At 38.3% G+C, this 15,690-nt stretch overlaps 1 protein-coding gene across 7 annotated transcripts in view; it reads left to right on the top strand.

The window, feature by feature from the left end:
* Window positions 1-15,690, top strand: part of ncana (neurocan a) — a 248,356-nt gene that overhangs the window by 29,963 nt on the left and 202,703 nt on the right. For 3 of the 7 annotated variants that reach the window (XM_073931834.1, XM_073931812.1, XM_073931823.1), the window contains exon 1: window positions 6,507-6,665. The exons of 1 other annotated variant lie outside the window; for it this stretch is intronic. The gene's annotated coding sequence lies outside the window, so the exon portion shown is untranslated. Of the gene's footprint in view, window positions 1-6,455; window positions 6,666-15,690 lie in introns of those variants that run through there. 3 more of the 7 variants (XM_073931830.1, XM_073931819.1, XM_073931828.1) reach the window with 3 other exon arrangements.

Here is a 15,690-nt window from a genome sequence, read left to right as displayed (position 1 = left end):
CCACTAGTTTTTCCTCCATTTCGTGGGTCCAAATAAATCGAAAATGAGCGCTTTTAACTTCTCCCCCAGCCTCCCGCTGGCCTGCAGCAGGTATACACACACGCACACGCAAGTGAATGCCGCTCTCTCATTGGCTGCAGGTGATCGCTGATGTTATTTTCAGTCAAAACTCAATTCACACGGCATGATTTGAATCGCTGACAGCTCCAGATATTCAGCACGCCAAATATCTCACAGGCATCGGTGACTCATCGGCGATTCTCTCAGATCACGTCTTTGATAGTTCATAGTGTGTGATTGTCACTCACGTGCACGAGCAGCGATTTGCCTGTGATTTCAGGCATTTGTAGGGGATTTCTCAAAACCTGTCGGCGAGCTAAAATCACGCAGTCTGAACTAGGCATAACACCGCTTTTCTCCGGTCTACCTCTGAAAGGAGCACCTCCAGTTCACATTCTGTTCAAAGTTTCTCTTCTTGCTTGCTTTTGCCGTTGCTTTTTCGTTAATAGTCATTAGCATATTCATACGGGGGAGGAGGCAGGGAGGGGTTTTGCGCTTGTGCACGTGCGCTCAGTTCGCATGTACGAAGAGAATATGCGTGGAATTCGGCGTATGCAGTGTTTCATACATCTGAATTTTTTTACTGTGCACATTTACAGCTTTGTGCGTACGCAATGTTTTAGTATGATTTCAACGCAAGTCTTCGTACATGAGGCCCCTTATATTTTGTTTAAATATTTTGGTTTTTAAGTATAAAAACTATTTGCCTTAATAATGTTGGTAAATTAAAATAAAGTGGTTTAAAAAAATCTTAACATACCTAAATGGATTGTTAAAAAAAATCAATAATTATTGATACTGATATCGTGATCTTTTTTTTTTTTTTTTGCAATATCGCCCAGCCCTATTCATTCATAGACCATAAAAAGCAACATTTTCTGAGTGAAACAAATATTGTCTTGAGGAAACCAGGCTTCACTCATCACCTGGCCAACACTATCCCTGCAGTAAAGTATGGTGATACAGAATCAGCTGTGGGCATGTCTTTCAGTAGGAGGACTAAATGGCAAGATTAAGAGAAAGACGAATCCAGAAAAGTACAGAGATGAAAATCTGCACTCTGAACCTCAGTCTAAGGTGACGATTATCTTTCAACAGGACAACAGCCCTGAATACACAGTTAATAACAAAGGAACTCTGTGAATGACCTTGAGTGGCCTAAACTCCAGTGCAGTTTCAGATCCCGCCCTAACCCTATAAAATCAGGAAATCTTGAGAGAAATCGAAAGTAAAGATCAGTGTTGGGTGTGTTGTGTCATTGTCTCTGTGTGTGTGAGCAGTAAAATGGCTAAATTCAGATTTTCTGTAGCACAGGATGAGTTCAGCTGTGCGGTGTGTTTGGATCTCCTGAAGGATCCAGTCTCCATTCCTGTGGACACAGTTACTGTATGAGCTGCATCACAGACTGCTGGAATCAGGAGGATCAGAAGAGAGTCTACAGCTGCCCTCAGTGCAGACAGACCTTCAGCCCCAGACCCGCTTTAGCTAAAAACACCATGCTGGCTGAAGTGCTGGAGAAACTGCAGAAGAGCAAACTACAAGCTGCTGGTCCTGCTCAGAGTCCCGCTGCATCTGGAGATGTGGAGTGTGACGTCTGTACTGGAGCCAAAAACAGAGCCGTCAAGTCCTGTCTGGTGTGTCTGAACTCTTACTGTCACACTCATTTCCAGCGCCATCAAGAACTGAATCCAGAAAATCGACACAAAGGGCCCTATCATACACCCGGCACAATGGGGCGCAAGGCGCAGCGCAATACTTGTTTGCTAGTTTCAGCTTTCATTAGACCAAAACAAACCCGGTCTAAACTCCGGCACAGAGTTGCGCCTCGCTTACACACTGCTTAATACGCACAAGAAAGCAATAGGCAAATATCTTTACATATGAAAAAGTTTTTATATTAAGGATATATATAGGATATAAATATAAAGGATTAAAATATTACAAAACATATTATTTTCTAGCCTACATAAATATGAAAAATCACTGCTTTTATGTCTTCTTCATCTCGGGAGGCTTTTTCAGTTCATTCATAACAATTTGCTTTTGTATAATGTTATTATTATTAGCAGTATTATTTATTATATCCATATTTATATTTGTTTAATTAAAAACAAGCTTAGATTTTCCCACCTTTCAGGTTTTAGACCATATGGGGCACAGCATGTGTTTTAGGATATAACTCAGGTTTTTGAGCACACTTCGTTAATATTCATTTATTCGTTTGTTGGAAATTAGAACTGAATTTAGAAATAGTTTTGAAACGAATATTTGCGCTTAACAAACGTAATTAAGTATTTATAGACTAATTGATGTCTGTGCGTAAAGGTTTCCCTATCCAAGTAGATCCATTATCTCTCATTCTCATGCTCTGTTTAACTGTTTTCTGTTAAAAAACCTGTTAACTGTTTGCTAGTGAAATGCTCATTTTTTTCCACTTAGACTTACTTTGCGTCCTGTAAAAAAATAATAATAAGCAGAAAGAGCATAGTAATAATGGGCTTTGCCTATGGCAAACCCCATTAATAATAACACTATTGAACATTTATTTATTGGTTCATTTTTCTTTGACATAGTCCCTTATTTATCAGAGGTCACCACAGCAAAATGAACCGCTAACTTATCTAGCATATGTTTTACACAGTGGATGCCCTTCCAGCTGCAACCCAGTACTGAGAAACACCCATACACACTACTTCTCTCTCTCACACACACACAGACACACACACTCGCACACTCATACACTACAGCCAATTTAGTTCATCAATTCCCCTATGTGTTTGGACTGTGGGGGAAACCGGAAGAGCACTACGCCAACACAGGGAGAACATGCAAACTCCACAAAGAAAAGCCAACTGACCCGGCCGGGGCTCAAACCAGCGACCTTCTTGCTGTGAGGTGACAGTGTTAACCACTGAGCCACCGTGCTGCTCACTGTGATTTTTAATCCTGCATGTTTATTAATATGATGATGCAGCAAAAAAAAAAATTTGTGAACTTTTTTTTTTTATTTGAAATCGTTGTAATATTATATTTTTAAAAAGAGTTCTTGTCTTTTTTGATGAAATGTGTGGTTGTTGAAACAGTTATATGTGCTAAAATATGTACTCAACATGAAATATCCCTGAAGTGTTTGTATTGCAATAGCGTGTTTATGTTTTTAAATATAAATTACAGTATGACATGTTGTTTTAAACATAATAAGAGGTTATGACTTGTCTGTATTGCATTAATATGCTCTAATGGTAAAACAGCACTTTTTATAAATCATAATAAACGAGTACTTTACATGAATATTTGCTTTTTTTTTTTTGCCTCAACATTTTTTAATATAAATATTACAACAATACATTTCTTTCTTGTCAGCCTTTATTAATCTGGGGTCGCCACAGCAGAATGAACCACCAACTTATCCAGCACATGTTTTACTTAGCGGATGCCCTTCCAGTTGCAACCCATCACTGGGAAACATCCATTCACACTCATACACTACAGACAATTTAGCCTACCCAATTCACCTGTAGCGCAAACAACCTTCTTGCTGTGAGGCGACAGCACTACCTACTGCGCCACTGCGTCACCCATTAAAACAATATAATATACAGAATAAAACTGCCTTCCTCATATGTAATATTTTGAAATGAATGACAGACTGACATGATGCTGGATCTGTATCTTCTCTGTATCAGTGAGGTAAGTCTGTGAAATATATAAAATAATGTTTTGTTATTGACTGTTTTGGGTTTTGACTTTTTTTTTGTCACACTCCTGAATATATTGATAAAATCTAAAGATAAATCCTTCCGCCAGGCTCTGTTTAGTTGTTTGGCTGATGTCAACTGTTGGTTAGCGAATAACTTTCTCCTACTGAATGAGGACAAGTGTGAATTCATTATTTTTAGTCAAAAAGGTTCGGATTCTAATGTCAATCTGTCATTTCTTCATGGAAAAATAAATTGTTCTGTAAAAAGTCTTGGTGTTATTTTTGACTCTTAAATTAAATTTGATCGTCAAATTAATGCGGTTGTCAAAATGTATATATTTTTTTATCATAGATCTAAGTCTGTCCTCTCTTTCAGTGACTTGGAGAAAGTTGTTAATGCCTTCATCCCTTCATGTCTGGATTATTGCAATGCATTGTATCTCGGTGTGAGTCCGGCTCAACCCAGGCTCATTCTGATTCCGCACCCCTGTATAGATTTCTGGAGAGCACCAAATACGTCCCAGGAAATATGTTTTTTGCAGTTTTTGTGAATGCACCAGACGCCGCTGTGTACGCTTTTTAACATCTCATATTTCTTTCGCGAGTGCCATTCATGCAAGTCTTCTTTCGTAAATCCACCAAAGACCGTTGTCAACTGCTTGTCAAATCATTTTATCTGTTTTATGCAGCCCACTTGGCTCAGTACCATTGTGGTTTGTTAAAAGTGCTCTAGAAATAAATTGAGTTGAGTTAATGACAATATAAAAAAGAAGAAAAGATATACACACTTTAGGCCTGAATATAATTATTTGTGTTTTGATGTTTTTTTTTTTTGAACATTGAACTCTAAAATGAACTGCTGTCACTGAGTGAATAAACACAAATGATATAGATTTGATGTGGATTATTCTTCTCGTTCTCCATCTGACTGACGGTAAGAACCTGTAATGGTTCTGCAGCAGTTCTATTTGTTTACTAAAACTTTTTTTTTGGTGTAGGCAATTTTTAAAATGCTTTGATTTACAGACAATACATTATTTAAATGAAAAGTTATATACAGCTCAAATGAAAACTAATATAGTGTAATATCCATAGGTTTTTATTTAAAATAATGCGTTTTCATTTCATGTGAATCAACGCATTTCATATATATATATATATATATATATATATATATATATATATATATATATATATATATATATATATATATATATATATATATAAATTAATTAATTAATTATTAGCCCCACTGTTCATTTTTTTCCCCAATTTCTGTTTAACGGAGAGATTTGTTTTTAACACATTTCTAAACATAATCGTTTAATAACTCTAATAATCTCTACTAACTTATTTATTTAATTTTTGCCATGATGACAGTAAATAATATTTGACTAGAAATTTTTCAGGACACCTCTATACAGCTTAAAAAGACATTTGAAGGCTTAACTAGGGTAACTAGGCAGGTTAGGGTAATTAGGCAAGTTATTGTATGAAAGTGGTTTGTTCTGTAGACCAGTGGTTCTCAAATTTTTTTCATCAAGTACCACCTCAGAAAAAAATTGTCTCTTCAAGTACCACCAAAATGAGCAGTATTGAAATATAGTAGCGTTGTAGGCCCAGTAAAGCAGCTACAACTCTGCACAGTTAAAAAATGTGGCAGATTACCTTAGAAATATAGGCTATATGTCGTATATGGCTTATTATGTACATCATTTTTGATAAATTTTGAAATGTGTGTAGCATGTACATCACATATTTAATTCCTCCGCGTACCACTAGAAGGAAGCCTGCGTACCACTAGTGGTACACGTATCACAGTTTGAGAACCACTGCTGTAGACTATCAAAAAATAAATAGCTTAAAGGGGCTAAGATTATTGACCTTAAAATGGTGTTTAAAAAATTAAAAACTGCTTTTATTTTAGCCAAAATAAAACAAATAAGACTTTCTCCAGAAGAAAAAATATTATCGGACATACTGTGAAAATGTTCTTGCTCTGTGGAAAATATTTAAAACAGAAACAAAAATCAAAGGGGAGCTAATAATATTGACTTCAACTATATATATTCATTCATTCATTTTCTTGTCGGCTTGGTCTCTTAGTCACAGCGGAATGAACCACCAACTTATCCAGCAAGTTTTTACGCAGCGTAAATTTTTTTCATGCCATTCCAGCCGCAACCCATGTCTGGGAAACATTCACGCAAACATTCACAAACACACTCATACATTACGGACAATTTAGCCTACACAATTCACCTGTACCAGAGCACCCAGAGGAAACCCACGCGAACGCAGGGAGAACATGCCAACTTCACACATAAACACCAACTCAGCCGAGGTTCAAACCAGCGACCCTGCGATCTTCTTGCTGTGAGGCGACAGCATTACCTACGGCGCCACTGCCTCGCCCCAACTGCAAAAAAAAAAAAAACAAAAAAAAAAACAAAAAACGTTTTTGTACTTACATTATTTGTCTTTTTTCTAGTTCAAATATCTAAAAAAAATATTAAATCAAGAAGAATTTTCCAGACAAGAAAAACATATTGTCCTGTTTTAAGAAATAATATGCCAAAATAAAGTGAGTTTTTTCTTGAAACAAGCAAAATAACCTTATGTCAAAAGGAAAAACTATTGATTTGATGCTTTCTCTCTTTTTCTACATTATGTGCACTCCACACCTCTGTCCAGTAGGTGGTAGGAATGCACCATTTAAGTTTGTCTGCCAACCGCCGTTAACCCCAAAAGAAGATGATGAAGGGACAGGTGCGTAATCAAAGGTAGCGCGACTTTCTTTTTCTTTTCCGTTTCACCGTGACTGTGCTGTGAATGGTTGTGAACGTGGTAAAGCAGCATAGAAAACCTTCCCAAGTGCTTCATGAGTGCATGATACGCTGGAACTGTGAGTAAAACACTGCACAAAGTGATTGATAAATAAATCTGGATAAGCTGTATTTTGGAGGATGATAATTATTGCTTGGACTTAATTGAAAATCAGGATATTTGTGTCACTGCAATTTGTGTGCTGTATTTGGGATTTATAGAGAGGCATTTAGTCAACCTGTTAGCCAGCACTCACTTTTGGGGGACTTAAACCTACATAACTTTAATTAGCAACAGTTCTTGACCCCAGTGAGTTACAAACATAAACCAGATATCACAAGGAAGAAGACACATTGAGCTTTACTATGGTCCATATTAGGAATGCAACAATACAGTTAGCCCACGGTTCAAGACATACCTCAGTTTTTTTAACACGGTTTCCGGTTCAGTTCGGTTCGCATGGCTTGACATGTTTATTTATTTATTTATTTATTTATTTATTTATTATTCTATAGGCAATAGGAACAGTAAGAGGTTAAGGATAAAAAAAATAAAAACTATTTATTGCAATACTCATTTTGCTTTACTTAAAAGCCAAGAAAAGTACACTAGTTCCTAGTGTATAAATAAATGAACAGTGAAATCTCACAGCTGCTGGGAGCCCATGTACAAACTGGGGAACACAAAATCCTACACTTTGAAAATAAACATACATGTGGAGTTAATAAAGATAAATTGAACATTTCAAATAAACATATTTGTACTATAGTAAGCATAAATAAACCATCTTAATTATCTCGGTGCAAAAAAAATGTGAGACTGTAGTCTGTAACGCGGATCGAGTGCTTTTATAAGATGACAAACGTCCGCATTTCCAATCGCCAAAAACCGCTGCAAATCTTCAGCAATAAACACCCGCACTGCCTTTGTTATTTTATGTGTCTCTCTGAACCAGTTGGGAATGTTTGTTGTAAAGATTCAGCGAGAGATTGTGGCTATTTGGAGGACTTTATTACCTTCTCTGCTCTCCTGCCTTCAGACAGTGATATTGCTGGGTGATGGCGCTGCAGATGTGCAGTCATGGTTATACGTGTAAACAATGCTTGCACACAGTTATTTTTTGTTCACTGCTTTCTCGTACTGTTGCCTAACTTCGTCAGTACTTCCTTTTACTGTTGCCTCTGCCTCACTTCACCGCTGCTCGCCATGTTCAAGTGTGGAATGATGGTCTAGCGCCCCCTAACTTTAGAGCAGGGGTCACCAATCTCGGTCCTGGAGGGCTGGTGTCCCTGCAGGGTTTAGCTCCAACTTGCCTCAACACACCTGCCTGGATGTTTCAAGTATACCTAGTAAGACCTTGATTAGCTTGTTCAGGTGTGTTTGATTAGGGTTGGAGCTAAAATCTGCAGGACACCGGCCCTCCAGGAACAAGTTTGGTGACCACTGCTTTAGAGCATAGTGATTGGATATTTACTTGCGGGGAGGAGTTTCCTCATCTCAGCTCATGGACTTAGACACACACAGTCAATTCTGGGAGACATATAATACACATTAATTATTTAAACGCAAAACCGAGAAAACCGCAATTCACAAGCGCGTATTGAACCATGGAGGACGAACAGAACGCTTTAATATTATATTGAGAACCGTGGCATCCCTAATCCATAAAGAAAGTTTCATGCTAAAAAATATAAAAAGATATACATCATAAAGTAATGAGAAATAAGAATTGTACTGTTCAATATTTGTTTTTTTCATATACAAACACAGGAAAACATTAACGTAATAACCTACAAAAAAAAAAAAAAAAAATTGAAAGCCAAGCGTTTCATGAGTTTATATTTCAGTTTTGATGAAGACAGCATGCAAAATGAGATTTCTGCAAAACGTTTTCTGAGAATATATCAGTGTCTAGGGTGGCACAGTGGGTTGCTTGATCGCCTCACAGAAAGAAGGTTGCTGGTTTGAGCCCCAGCTGGGTCAGTTGGCATTGCTGTGTGGAGTTTGCATGTTCTCCCCATGTTGGTGAGGGTTTCCTCCGCAGACCAACCACACGTGTTATAGGGTAATTGAGTAAGCTAAACTGGCCGTAGTGTATGTGTGTGAATGCAAGAGACTATGGGTGTTTCCCAGTGTTGGGTTGCAGCTGAAAGGGCATCCGCTGCGTAAAACATATGCCGGATAAGTTGGTGGTTCATTCTGCTGTGGCAACCCCTTGTTTATAAAGAGACTAAGCCAAAAAGAAAATGAATGAATGAATTAATATCGGTCTCCGTCTTTTCCTCACCATCAGAAGCACTTTCTCAGAAATGATGACCTTCCCAAACTAAAACAGTAACAGTTACTGAACAATTTGGTCTACATTCACAGTTCATGTACCTTTGGAAAAGAGACACTGTAGGCTTTATTATCCATCATCTAGAGTTAATAATGCTCAAAAAAGAAAAAGTTATAGATGCTGCTTAAACGGCAATCCACTGTAGAGCAATTACAGTGATATGGATGTGACATTTGCTGTAAAACCCAAAAATATTAATCCACATAGAAAGTATATATTAAGATTATATTGAAACATCTGTGTATATTCTCCAAAGCAACTCACCACAGAGTTATGAGATCAGAAAATAAAGTTTCTTATATTTTAAATGAGGGAAATAAACATGCGTTATGCACGTGACCTAAAAAGTCTGTGAGTTTACAGTAGAGCTGGGCCGATAACTGATATTATAGCAAATCGTGATACAATTGATGTCAGTAACAATGAGCTCTGGGCATTTTTAAAACTCCATATTGATGTAAGAGCCAACCACACATCAGAAATGTGCAACAATGGAAATCTAAAAGTGTGTTGATGTTAGAGATGCACCACATTTTCCAAGTGATACTCACTGCAGAGCCACTTGGGCAGAACTGAGCTCTAGCAAGGGGGAGCTTGAGCTCCAGCTCCTTCTTCCTTGCACTTCTACAAATGATGTCACTGGGGGTTGGGGTTGGGGTTGGAGGTGGGGTGGGTGTATGCATTAATTACATAAAGAAAATGTCAGCCTTATATTATTCTTTGCATTGCTGTTTAACTGTATCAAACAAACAAACAAAATTCATTCATTCATTTTCCTTCAGCTTAGTCCCTTTATTCATTCATCACCACAGAGGAATGAACTGCCAATTGTTTGGGTGTTTCCCATTACTGGGTTACAGCTGGAAGGGCATCTGCTACATAAAACATATGCTGGGATAAGTTGGCGGTTCATTCCACTGCGCCGATCGCTGATGAATAAAGGGTTCAGTTTTTTAGAAAAATAAAATAACCACCCTTTCAATAAGCTGACCTGATAGTTTAATGTTCGAATTATGTTTATTAACTGATAAAGAGAGAGTTTAATAAAGACTTCCCTTTATTTTAGCCATAGTGCAAATGAAACATGTCTCCTATATCAGTGTTGTGCCTATACACGGGCTGTATTTTTTTCTGACAAATTGTTTCAACTGAAATTAGACAAGCTACTCTGAGAGAATAGCAGAACTGGGTATATGTGGATGTTACGTCCTTTAGATGTTAATATTAAACTAGGAGTAGATGACATAACATACATTAGTTTAATGTGTGTGACAAGCGGATGGAGAAAGAAATAAACTGAACTAAATAATCACTGCAATTATTTATTGCCCATACATCCAATGAAACCAGTGAAAATATATTATACAGTGAAAGAAAAATATTTACAATGATTAAATAATGAATTACCTGGGGGGAGAGGAAGTAGTTGAATGTGCTTAAATCAAAGAAATAAATATAACAAAACTCAGTAACTGTTTTCACCAAACTACACTAAACATGAAAAGAAAAGCATGAAAAGAAACATCTTCAACGTACCAAACGTCTAAACTAAACTGCTCTAACCAAAAACAAAACATACAGAAAACAGCACATTCTCCTGAACCTAATGAACTAATACAAAATATCAATCTGAGTGTTGTATATGTATATCGCGCGACTTACTCACTCCTACACCTCTCCGAGGCATCACTCAAACATGTCAGTTGCTGGACAAGTTCACAAGCAAATATATTGCATTATTAAATCGCAAACTTTAGACAAGAGCATTAAACAAGCAAAACACATTCTCTCAGACTAGCCCTCGCAAGAGAGACTGTCCTCACAGAGACCCACAGAAAGAATAAGAGCGAGAAGTGGCGAGAAGGAAAGAGACAGAAGCTGCCTCCCAAATCGCATACTTATGCACTATTCTACGCCATTTTGTAGTATAAATAGTGTAAGTAGTGTGTTCACACTGAAAACTATAAAAATAATAAGTGCACTTTAATTACCCGGATGATGCACTCATTCAGCCGCTAAAATGAAGTGTGTAATGATGGACACTTCACGCACTCAACGACCGCAGGTTTGCTTACGTAGCGGAAGGGGCGGAGCTATCGGACGCACATGTTGGATAACTTTATTTATTTTGGATGGAGAAAGCAAAATTCCCCTATGAGAGTGATTATAGCGCCTCCCGATGGTGAATGCGGCAATACTCACGGCAGGTATTATTTGATAATTCGGTTGTTTATTTAACTGATTTGGCAACCGTCAAACATCATCAGGGAAACGGTTTGAATTTCCGTTTAGTAAAAAAACATTAGTGTGCCATTTGGGACAACACTACATACATGTACTATCCTGTTGAGTGTGTAAGTGCATAAGTACATAGTCCATGAGTGCATAGTGTATAGTGTGCCATTTGGGACGCAGCTAGAGAGAGAGAGAGCGGTCGCCATTGCAGTTTGGGCTCGGCTTTTAAACGCTACGCCAACCAGCGATTAGTGGCACAAACCCAGCGTCAGCGGCCAACGTCATCAGCACGAAATGCGGATCCTCCAATGCCATTCGTACCTGTAACACATGCATGAAACGACACACTAACATACAAACAAACGCACACACTTATCCAAAATACGTTCTGCAAGCGAACGTTACAATGGAACTATGCTAAAAGACTTTTAATTTGCCAGTAATCTGTGTTAATCGTTTCCGGTGAACTGTAAGCCATTGCAAAATCGGCCCGTTTAAGATATGTTTTCTTTAAAAATCAGCGATCTCCACTGGCTGAGTGATATCCAATATAAAGTGGGTCTCAGATTGTGCAAGAAGCACTGCATTAAATTACATTTCCCCCTGCCATGTCTTTATAATATGAGCATTTATTTTACCCCATTATATTCAATGGAGCTTCTGCACTAGCCTGCTGATTCTGACTGGCATGTGTGAGTAAACAGCGTTTTGTCTAGTTTTACGCTTGAGCAACTAAATGAATGCCAAAGTCTGTTTAACTGATTGTATTTTAATTACATTACAACATCCATGCTGTAAAAGGAACCGTATAAAATGGAAAAAAACTCACAATAACAGGTCACCGGAGGCTTATCAGTAACACTAGCTGATACTAGCTCTGCATAGCTCTGGTGTTAGTGAGGCCAGCAGGGGGCGCTTAAACTGTGGTCCTAAACCGAGGTCCTGACTCTCTGTGCTCATTAAAAATCCCATGGCACTTCTCGTAAAAGAGTAGGGGTGTAACCCCGGTGTCCTGGCCAAAGTCCCTTTATCGTCCCTTACGATCATGGCGTCCAAGTCATCCCCTTCCACCGAATTGGCTCTATCACTGTCTCTCCACTCCACCAATAGCTGGTGTGTGGTGAGCGCACTGGCGCTGTTGTCCTGTGGCTGCCGTCGCATCATCCAAGTGAATCCTGCACTGGTGGTGGTGTGGAGAGACCCCCCTCATGATTGTGAAGCGCTTTGGGTGTATAGCCATACACAATAAATGCGCTACATAAATACACATTACATATACTCTACTGGCGGGGTGTGTATACTTTAGCTGTTTATTTTGCAGTTAATTTTCAGGGCATATTATTCACAGACTAGCCTAAGGGTGCTTTCACACCTGCCTTTAGTTCGATTGAATCGCACTAGAGTTCGTTTCCCCTTTTGGTGCGGTTCGTTTGGGCAGGTGTGAATGCAGCAATCGTACTCGAGTGCGCACCAAAAGTGGACCAAATAAGCGTACCGAGACCTGCTTGAAGAGGTCGTCTCGGTACGCTTTTAAACGATCCCTGGAGCGGTTCGTTTGTGGTGAGAATATGATTCGTACTAAAACAGGTCCAACCGCAAAAAGTACTGTGCGTTATGGACTAATTCAGCTGCCGTATGCTGATGCGCTGTGCATTATGGGATATGGAGGAAAAATATTTGTTGACAGCTCTTTACCAACAGAGAGAGAGGGGAAAACATTACCTGATGGATCGTTGGTAATATTTCCGCAAGATGAGCATGTCGCAGTTTAGCTAAATTAATTCACGCCTCCTCCTGAAGTGACGAGCGATGCAATAAACACTGTTTTCCAGCCGCGCTTCATTTTCGTAATGTATATTTTGTCTAAAGCAGGGATACAGTCAGTCAGCGCAGTCATCCATCCAGAGTAAAAGGTTTTGTTTACTTGTGGGAGTTCATTGGCATTTTCCCGCACGTGAATGCTGACCAATCAATAAGCAGTTTAGGAAATATGTTCAACAACATCTGGCCAATGAGAGATGTGGATTTTGTCAGATGACTGCATTTTGGTTCGTTTCAACTGGTTCGGACCAAAGCCAGCAGTGTGGTGTGTAAACGACCCAAAGACGGCAGAAGATGCAACAATGTATCATTTATTGCCCTTGGTCCGGACCAAATGAAGCGAACTACAGATGTGAACGCACCCTATATCAGCCTGCTATAACGATAGACTGTGCATTAAAGAGGGGAAAACACAAGCATTAACGGCATTATCATGATGGACTTAATGGAGTTTGTGACTCACACTTTCGTCGAAAAAAAAAAAACACCTTATGTCCACTTTTTTGCTGCTTACGTGTGTGTGTCACCCTAAACACCGTATTCTTGCTCAAAACAATCCACTGCATTTGGTGCTACTTCTGAAGGTAGCCACAGCCTCCCACATGACAGCAGGGAAAGGCTCAGCCAATCACAATGTCCATATCCGTTTTAAGGGCGATGGGACTCGAGGAGAGAACATGATTAACCCTTTCTGTGTGTCTATATTAATGTTGACAGCATAGATTAAAGTGGATTAAGTTATTGGTGGGGACATTTCTGTGGTCGGTGGATATTCGTCAACCCTAAATTTACACCACTGTATAAATCAACCTTCCAAAGCTCAGACTCTTTATGAGCAAAAGTCTTTGTGTGTGTGTGTGTGTGTGTGTGTGTGTGTGTGTGTGTGTGTGTGTGTGTGTGTGTGTGTGTTTGCAGTGTTTCCTGGGTAATGGAGTGATTTGCAGCTGAATTGTGAAGATTTGACTCTGAATGAGAGCAAATGTGTGTGAAACAGACGACTGGTCAAACACACTCCACTGTGAGTCTGATGATCTCATCCCACAAGCCGGAGAGAAACGCAGAGTCGTCAAAGCTGCTGTCCGTCATCTGACACCGTCTAGATTGTGCTGTTTTATTCGGGCTCAAGCATACATTCATTCGTTTTTCTTCGGCTTAATCTCTTGTCTATCAGGGGTCGCCACAGTGGAATGAACTGCCAACTATTCCAGCATGTTTTACGCAGCAGATGCCCTTCCAGCCGCAACCCAGTACTGGGTAGCACCCATACACACTCATTCACAAACACACACTCATACACTACGGCCAATTTAGTTCATCAACTCCCCTATAGCACGTGTGTTTGGACTGTGGGGGAAACCGGAAATCCCAGAGGAAACCCACGCCAACACAGGGAGAACATGCAAACTGTGTGGAGACAGTGCTAACCACTGAGCCACCGTGTCACCTAACCCCAAAGTACCTGAATGTTGAGTCATATTTTATTAAATCTATTTTTTTATATTAATTTTATTGCCTCGTGCAACTCCTTTACAAGTATTAGTCTTAATGCTAATACAAAATAATAATGTTAGGCCATTTTTTTACATAACGATAATTTTAAAATGCAGGTCTATTAGTTGAATATTCTTTTTTTTTGTTTGTTTTTACCTTCGTCCCTTTATTAATCTGGGGTCGCCACAGCGGAATGAACCTCCAACTTATCTAGCATATGTTTTACGCAGCAGATGCCCAGCTGCAACCCATCACTGGAAAACACTACTGACATTTTTAGCTCACCCAATTCCCCTATAGCGCATTTAAAGACCCTGTAGGAAAGCCACGCCAACACAAGGAGAACATGCAAACTCCACACAGAATTGCCAACTGACCCAGCTTAAACCAGCGACCTACTTGCTGGGAGGCGATTGTGCTACCCACTGTGCCACCGTGCTGCCCCTAGTTGAATATTTAGTTGAATATTTTAAATAAAAAAAAATAAAAAAATAAATAAATAATAATAACAACAATAATAAAACTCACACACACACACACACACACACACACACACACACACATGGGTTTAATCCAATATTGGGTCAAATATGGACAAATCCATCCAGTAAATTAAAAAGTGTAAATTCAATTAAACTGAAAATCTAATCTAATGGAATGTGCAGTTTAGTAGTAGTAGTAATAATATTAAATTTAAAGTTTTTTTTATTGCCTATATTGTTTATTAGCTGTTAATTTTAGCGTTTATTTAAAACTTAACATTTTATTAATACAGATTGTATTTATAAAAAAATAATTGAGAAATAAAAGAGCATTTATTAGTGTTGCACAATTTTAAATAAAATCACTAATAATAGTAATAAAAATCCTCCTAAATAATAATATTAGTATTAGTAAATTGTAATTCATAATTAACAAAAATCATTAAAAAAATGTATCAATATTTCTTTTTATTTAAGTCAATTGTCATGCCACAGATTAAAAAGGATAACAAAATTTTGCTGAAACGCGAGTATAAATTTCAATTACATATGATTACAGATGTATATCACTTTCGTTTTAAATAAAAATGACCACTTTTGTGTATCCTTGTCAAATATTTAATCTCATACATTTGAACTGATTTAATATTGTTTGTTCCTCATTTTAAATATGTATATATAATAATACAATACTACAAAAATACACTGTAAAAATGCAGGGTTCCACATAATTCATT

This window comes from Danio rerio, chromosome 2, assembly GCF_049306965.1.
Source record: "Danio rerio strain Tuebingen ecotype United States chromosome 2, GRCz12tu, whole genome shotgun sequence".
In the NCBI taxonomy this organism is placed as follows: domain Eukaryota; kingdom Metazoa; phylum Chordata; class Actinopteri; order Cypriniformes; family Danionidae; genus Danio; species Danio rerio.
Note: the sequence above shows the minus strand (reverse complement) of the source record. Positions and strands in the feature narration are given on the sequence as shown.